Source organism: Phascolarctos cinereus, unplaced genomic scaffold (assembly GCF_003287225.1).
Source record: "Phascolarctos cinereus isolate Bilbo 61053 unplaced genomic scaffold, phaCin_HiC Scaffold_3;HRSCAF=262, whole genome shotgun sequence".
Lineage (NCBI taxonomy): Eukaryota > Metazoa > Chordata > Mammalia > Diprotodontia > Phascolarctidae > Phascolarctos > Phascolarctos cinereus.
Window position 1 is genome coordinate 75,338,108 of NW_027555736.1, and position 6,788 is coordinate 75,344,895.

Genomic DNA, 6,788 nt, shown 5'->3' on the forward strand with positions numbered 1-6,788 from the left:
GGGACTTCTCTTTCATTTGGAGGGGTGTGTGTCATTTTTCTTGGGAATTAAATTGCTCCAGATTTGCATAGAAATAGAAGTTCAGGAAGACAAGAGGCAGCTTTCAAAAACTGTCATCACTTTTTGACCTGGTCAAGCTGCAAGATCTCAGAACGCAGTTTTGGAGGAGATAGTGGCTGTTATTGCTGCCACCGCCATATTTCCAGACATTTATGAAGTTATTGTGGATACCACGACAGAGACCTCAGCTTTCAGGTCATCCTGAAAGTTTCTGCATCACTACAGTTTTATGGGCTGCCCATTTAATCTATTTTTGTGGGAACTGAGGTATAGGAAGTTCCATGTTTTCATAAAAGCTTACCATCGGTTTCAAGACTGAACCTTTTAGCACATACAGCTAAATTTGTACCATTTGTATTCAGAACCCCCAGCTTAGCTGGCTCCCTGTCAGTTTGAAGTTACTGGTGTAAACTCCCTATGCCTCTCAGGCAGGTCTGCCATTTCTTCTACGCCCACAAGATGCTCTTCTGAATTGCATAGGGATTGATTGATGTTTCACCTTCACTTTCCAGGTTTCTGAGAAAATATGTTTTATGTTTGGCTACGAAGTTTCATTTTAGTCGCCACTCTGTTTCATCGCTTTGGATTGTGGTTTGCTATACATCTCAAAGTGTGCAGTTTTATAAAGTGACCTAACCTCAGCCCAGGACACCTAAAATGGGTTTCAGCTGATACAGATTTTTACGGCTGGTGGGTAGAAATAATGGTGAACTTTTCCCTTTCATAGGGATTTCCTCTTTCTTTTTTTTTAATTTATTAAGTAAAAAATTTTTTTTAAATAATTTATTAAGTAGCTACTATGTGCCAGGCACTGTGCTGTATAGTTTACAGATATTATCTCATTTAATCCACACAACTCTGAAAGGCAGGTGCTATTATTATTGAGGCAAACAGAGGTTAAGAGACACCCAGAATCACATGGTGAGTATCTGAGGCCAAATTTGAACTCAGGTCTTCCTGACTCCAGGCCTAGCATTCTATCCATCATTGTGGTTTTATTTTGACTCTATTGATATTTAATATTAAAAAGGAATATGGTGATATAACATTATATTCATCCCACATGTGAAAGTGTGGGATGTCATATGGTAAGTATTGAGTGCCCTGAATACAGAATTGGCTAAGACAGGTGAAGATTGGCTAACTGGCCAGTCAATAAGCATTTATTGAGCGCTTATGGTGCCAGGCTCTGTACTAAATGCCGGGGATATAAAGAAAGGCAAAAACAAGATCCCTGCACTCATGGAGCTCACATCTAAATAGGGGAGACCACAGATAAATAAGTCAATGTTATAAAGAAGACCCCAGACTCAGTTCCAAAGACTGGCGTCTCAAAGACTTATTAAAGAGACTGAAGAGGGGCAGGTAGGTGGCACAGTGGATAGAACACTGGCCCTGGATTCAGGAGGACCTGAGTTCAAACCCAGCCTCAGACATATAACACTTACTAGTTGTGTGACCCTGGGCAAGTCACTTAACCCCATTGCCTAGCCAAAAAAAAAAAAGAATTTTGGGGCAGGTAGGTGGCACAGTGGATAGAGCACCGGCCCTGGATTCAGGAGAACCTGAGTTCAAATCCGGCCGCAGACACATAACACTTACTAGCTGTGTGACCCTGGGCAAGTCACTTAACCCCAATTGCCTAGCTAAAAAAATAAAAAAATAAAGACACTGAAGTGCGTCCTTTCAATTCTCACGAGAAGCGGGCACACCTCCTTTGAAGGGGAGAGTGTGCCTAGTACAGAAGCAAGAGCAACTTTATAGTTAGTAATTACCTAACTTCTCCCTTCTGTATCAGGATTGGTTCTGGGTTACAATCTTCCTTATAAGCCCTGTTCGTGCATTTTACATACCCACCCTTTAACATACATTTTGTGCCTAGAATTGTGTTATCACTACCCCATTGGATGGAGAAGTTACCCTGTCTGTGTTGACTTCTTATCTACTTGTGGGGAAACTTAACTCTTTCATTTCTCACAATCAACAAGTCAAGTCAACATACTTTTTTTTTGAGTACCTACTATGTGCCTAGCACTGTGCTAAGATGAAATAACTGTGTACATATAAATGTAGATGGAATGCAATCTCAGAAAATGCTGGGGATTTGGAGGGGGGAGAAGTAGGAGGGAAGGGGGAAAGTCCTCTGCAGAAGGGAGGATTTGAACTGTGTCTTGAAAGAAGCCAGGAGGTCAGAGTCGAGGCGAAAGAGCATTCCAGGCATGAGGGATAGCCAGTGCAAAGTAGTTAGGGAGAAACCTATCCAGAAGTTTTAGAGATGCCCTTCAAGCACTTTGGGGGTTCTCCCATCATCTTCACAGAAATGAGTAAGCAGGTGGTCATAAATATGAATAAGTCTAATTTGTGGCATGGACCACGTTGTCATTACAATATACCTTTAGGCTGCAGCCCAGCCTAGCCAGAAGAGAGCACAGCGGAAAACATCAGTGACTTCTTGACAGCCTTTCACAATGTGGCTCCAAGTCTCTTTTCAGGCTAGTTGCATATCAGTCCTCCACATTCTTTATTCCATGCCAAGGAGGCCAACTACTTGCTGTTCCTTGTATATGATAACCCATTTCCCACCTCCATGCCTTTGTACAGTATATTCTTTATGCTTTGGATACTTTTCTTCTTCACTTCGGCCTCTTGGCACCCCCACTACCCTTAAGGCTCAACTCAAATGTCATCTTCCATAAAAGAAAAAGACTTTTTCCAGGTTCCCCCAGTTGTCAGTTTCTTTCAATTGCTTTCTATTTATTTTGTACATATCTTGTACTTAGCTGCATACATATATCCCCCTAGTAGAATATAAGCTCCTTGAGGACAAGCAATTTTTTCTTTGGGTTCGCAGTGCTTAGCATGGCTTAAAATGAAGTGGCTTAATAAATGTTTGTTGAATTAATTCTATTTTGTACTCATTGATCCTACCAAGAAAAACTGAATGTCTCAAGAACTTCATTAATATCATATGTGATGAAATAAATTAAATCCATCAGCAAAGCTTCCATCAGCAAAGGAATGGAGCAAATCTATATAACCGCTAATGCTTGAAAACACAAGAAACATTGAAGCATTGGTGTTTGATTATGTTTCCTGTTCCCTGGCCAACTCTTCCACTTTAATAGACTGCTAACATCAACAAACATTCTGGAGGTTGTCTTGTGTTAATATACCATTTGTCTTAAGTCCCAATCAAATATCTGCACAGTGATAACCAAATGATGAAATGAAACCGTCCTTGCCCTCAAGAAGCTTACATTGTACCGGGGAGACATAACATACGCATAGCTAGGTAAATAAAGGCCCTGAAGAGCAGTGGATAGAGAGCCAGCCTCAGAATCAGTTCTAATCTTATCTCTGACCACATACTGACTGTGTGACCCTGGATAAGTCACTTAAATCCTCCAGTGCCCCAAATAGCTCTCTCAGACTATAAATTACAGAGTAGTTGCAATTCTGGATTGATATCAAGAGATCCCTACAATGATGCAATCACAAGTCTGGATCAAAAATAGGAAAAAATTGTTAATTGAATATAGTAGCTATCTGAGAAGGTAGAAAGCATCAGCCACTGAGGGAAATCAGGAAAGACTTCAAGGAGAAGGCAATGACTGGAGTGAGCCTTGAAAGAAGAGGAAAATTTTGAGAAATGGGACTAGAGAAGAAGTGCATTTCAAGCCTAGGGGATAGCTTGTGTTACTGTGCAGAGGTAAGAGTTGGAAGTTTGAGGTAAGGGAACAGATAGTAGCCTAGTTTTGCTGGGATGTTTGTTTCAGTCATGTTCAATGCTCCATGACCTCATTTGGGGTTTTCTTGGCAAAGATACTGGAGTGGTTTGCCATTTCCTTCTCCAGAATGTTGCCATTTGACAGATGAGAAACTGAAACAAATAGGGTTAAATGACTTGCCCAGGGTCACACAGCTGGTAAGTGTCTCAGTCCTGATGTGAACTCATGAAAATGAGTCTTCCTGATTCCAAGCATAGTGTTCTATCCACTGCACCCCCTAGCTTCCCTGTAGAGCAGTATATAAAGGAGAGTGGGGGGGGGGAAGTAAGGCTGGAGAAGTAATCAGAGCTGGATCTCACAGGGAGGATTAAACGCCTAGCTGAGGAATTGGTGTCTTATCCTGAGCTAGACTCAAGGAGGACCCACTGAAGATTTTTGAGAAGGGAATGATATGGTAAGAACTCTGTTTTGGGAAGATTATTTTGGCAGCTTGTGTGGGTTGGAGATCAACTAGGGAAAGGACAGACTGAAAGGAGGGAGACCAAGTTGGTCTCCAGGCCGGAAGTGATGAGGAGCTGAACTGAACCAGGCTGTTGGCTAGATTGTGTGTGTGTGTGTGTGTGTGTTTGTTTGTGTATAAACACATATACACACATAGGTAAATATGTATATAAAATATGCAAATGTATTTAAATATATGCACATGTGCATATGTATATATTTATATATGCATATATTGTTTGTGTATGTATCTACATATATACATATGTAAATATGTGTATATGTGAATATATGTGTATATACATGTGTAAATATATGTAAATATATACACATATCTGTATATGTGTGTATCTGTATGTATATATGTATATATATGACAGTGCCCTTAATGGAAACAAGAGAGTTTGGAGGGGTATATGGTTAAAGGAAAGAATGATTAGTTCAGTTTTGGACATACCATGTCTTAACCAGCAATCAGATATCATGCAGAGAAGTCTACCAGGCAGTTGGTAATGAAGGATTGGAATTCCAAGAGATAGAGGTGGGCTATATGGATTTGGGAATCATATGTTTAGTGAATTCATGGGAACTGATGAAATCACAAAGGGAGGGAGTGCAGAAAGAAGAGGGCTCAGAACATGGCTCTGAGGGATCCCCAACAAAGAGGAGTTGGGAAATGGATTATGATTTAGGAATGGAAACTGACAAAGAGGGGAGGAAGGGGAAAGGGAAGGAAGCAAGCATTTATTAAGTGCCTGCTATGTGCCAGACACCGTTAAGTGCTTTTACAGATATTATCACATTTGATCCTTCCAACAATCCTGGGAGGTAGGTGCTGTTATTATCCCCATTTTATAGTTGAAGAAACTGAGGCAAACAGGCTAAGTGACTTGCCCAAGGTCACACAGCTAGCCAAGTGTCTGGGGTCACATTTGAATTCAGGTCTGCCTGACTCTAGGCCATTGCACCACCTAGCTGTGCTTAGGTAAAGGAGCAATGTCATGGAAACTAAGGGAAGAGAAATTACCCTGGAGTTCAGTTTGATTGACAGTGTCAAAAGCTGGAGAAAGGTCAAGGAAGATGCCAACAGAGAAAAGGCCATTGAATTTAGAAATTAAGAGATTACTCATGATCTCTGAAAGAGCATCTTTATCAGAGTGGTGGCCTTTAAAGGCATTGCAAGGAATTGAAAAATGAATGAGTGGTGAAGATATATAGGCAGTGAATACAGGCAGTTCTTTCTAGGACTTAGCAGGGAAAGGGGGGAGAGACATAAGACAGTATCTTGAGGGACTGGCAGGGCCACATAAATGGATTTTTTTAAAAAGCATGCAGGATACCTGGGCATGTTAATAGGCAGGGGGAGGAGTTAGGAGATGGAGAGAGGCAAAAGGTGAGAGGGAGAGAGTGATATATGGGATGAGCTCCACGAGGACAGGGGAAGGAATGTGATTGAGAGAACAAATAAATGGGTCCTTGGCAAGAAGTGTTGTCTCTTCCTCAGAGACTAATGTAAAGAAGAAGGGGATAGTGAAGATATAGAACAGTATGAAGCGTAGGCTATGGAAGATGAGGGATATCAAGATGGAGGGTGTCAATTTCCTTAGGACTCATTGAAATATGAGACTTTCAAAAACATTTTTGAGCAGGGGCTTGGGGGATAGGATCTAGATCTGGGATTTCATCAGTATGTGGAACTCCCATTGTGGAAACTTCCTACACCAATGCAAATCAGCAACTCGTTGGGACTTAGAGTCTTGGATAGTTTCCTGGGCAATAAAGAGTTGGAATCACTTGCCAATGGTCACACAGCTAGTAGGCATCAGAGTCAAAACCTGAACCTGAGTCCCCCTGATGCCAAGTATATCCCTCTATCCACTGTGCTGCTGTGTCTTTCACTTTCCCCTTGGGAAGAAAACTTTAAAATGTCTAAATCTAGAAAGACTAAAAAAAAGCATCCACATAATTATAGCATATAACATAATATTATGATATATTATGTTATAATATACAAGCTTATATGATTGTATATTATGTATAATACTATGATATATTATTATATAATATATGTCTATTGTGTGTGTATATAATCTCATTTGATCCAAATAACAAACCCTATGAGGTGGAAGCTATTATTATCCTCAGTTTATATGTAAGAAAACTGAGGCAGACGGTGGCTAAGTAACTTGCTCAAGGTTATACTGTCAGTAAGTATTTGGAGCAAGATTTGAATTCTCATCTTCCTGTCTCCAGGTCCTGGGCTCTATCCACTATATCAAATTGCCTCTCACTTTATAATATGTCCAGAATGTCTAGTGGCCCTAAATCTGTTACTTGAAGGAAATAAGTAGGTGGAATAAGCACCCTCTAAGAGACTGCCCGAGCATATCTACTCTCTGTATTGATGTTGGCAGTGGGTCCCTCTTCTTGCTGCCAGGAAAGCTGTTGAATTTGGAAGCCCATCAGCTGGAGATGGTGCCACCATGCCTTCCATTCTGT